Raw genomic sequence first — 1,323 nt, 5'->3', positions numbered from 1 at the left:
ATGGCCCAGGCCCTGGGGGGCTGAAGCACAGGCAGAGAACAACTGGGGAGGGGTCAGAACGGGGGGGGGGAGGGGGCTGGTTGGGGCTGCTGCTCGGGCAGCTCTGGGGTTGGCAGCCAATCCGCTGCCCAGCTACCGGCCCTGCCCCCCCACCAGCTGCTGCACAGGACCACCCCTCCCTCCTCCCCCCAGCTGATCTAAGGGCAGGAGGGGCACAAAGGAGCAGGCGGGCGGGCGAGAGGCCCTCAGGAGAGGGAGTCCTGGGGGAGGGGAGGAGCCGGGGTGGGAAGAGAGGCAGGGGGCGGGGCTCCAGGGGCAGTTTAGGGGGCAGGCTTTGGGGAAGGGGGAGGAGCCGGGGTGGGAAGAGAGGCAGGGGGCGAGGCTCTGGAGGCAGTTTGGGGGGGAGTCCTGGGGGAGGGGAGGAGCCGGGGTGGGAAGAGAGGCAGGGGGCGGAGCTCGGGGGGCAGTTTAGGGGGCAGGCTTTGGGGAAGGGGGAGGAGCCGGGGTGGGAAGAGAGGCAGGGGGCGAGGCTCTGGAGGCAGTTTGGGGGGGAGTCCTGGGGGAGGGAAGGCGCCGGGGTGGGAAGAGAGGCAGGGAGCGGGGCTCCGGGGGCAGTTTGGGGGGGAGGCTTTGGGGGAGGGGGAGGAGCCGGGGTGGGAAGAGAGGCAGGGGGCGGGGCTCCGGGGGCAGTTTGGGGGGGAGGCTTTGGGGGAGGGGAGGAGCCGGGGTGGGAAGAGAGGCAGGGGGCGGGGCTCCGGGGGCAGTTTGGGGGGGAGGCTTTGGGGGAGGGGAGGAGCCGGGGTGGGAAGAGAGGCAGGGGGCGGGGCTCCGGGGGCAGTTTGGGGGGGAGTCCTGGGGGAGGGGGAGGAGCCGGGGTGGGAAGAGAGGCAGGGGGCGGGGCTCCGGGGGCAGTTTGGGGGGGAGTCCTGGGGGAGGGGGAGGAGCCGGGGTGGGAAGAGAGGCAGGGGGCGGGGCTCTGGGGGCAGTTTGGGGGGGAGGCTTTGGGGGAGGGGAGGAGCCGGGGTGGGAAGAGAGGCAGGGGGCGGGGCTCGGGGGGCAGTTTGGGGGTGACGCTCTGGAGGGGTGTGGAGCACCTACCGGCAAACCCACACGTCTGTGTCTGTGGCAGTGTCCCATTGGCAATACAGGGGATCACAGCTGCCTGGCTCCTGCCCTGCATTGCGCTTCCTTGGGGCCGGGAACCAAGGCGCCCGGGTCCCAGCTGGGGCAGGGCGGGGGAGGCGGGCGTGGCCGAGGGGACCCTGCCCTGCGCCCCTCGAGCCGGGCTGGTGGGACGGAGGCGACAGAGCTGCTGTCTCTAGG

This window comes from Pelodiscus sinensis, chromosome 2 (assembly GCF_049634645.1).
Source record: "Pelodiscus sinensis isolate JC-2024 chromosome 2, ASM4963464v1, whole genome shotgun sequence".
Classification (NCBI taxonomy): Eukaryota; Metazoa; Chordata; order Testudines; family Trionychidae; genus Pelodiscus; species Pelodiscus sinensis.
The sequence above is the reverse complement of the archived record's forward strand: the minus strand, read 5'-3'. Positions refer to the sequence as shown.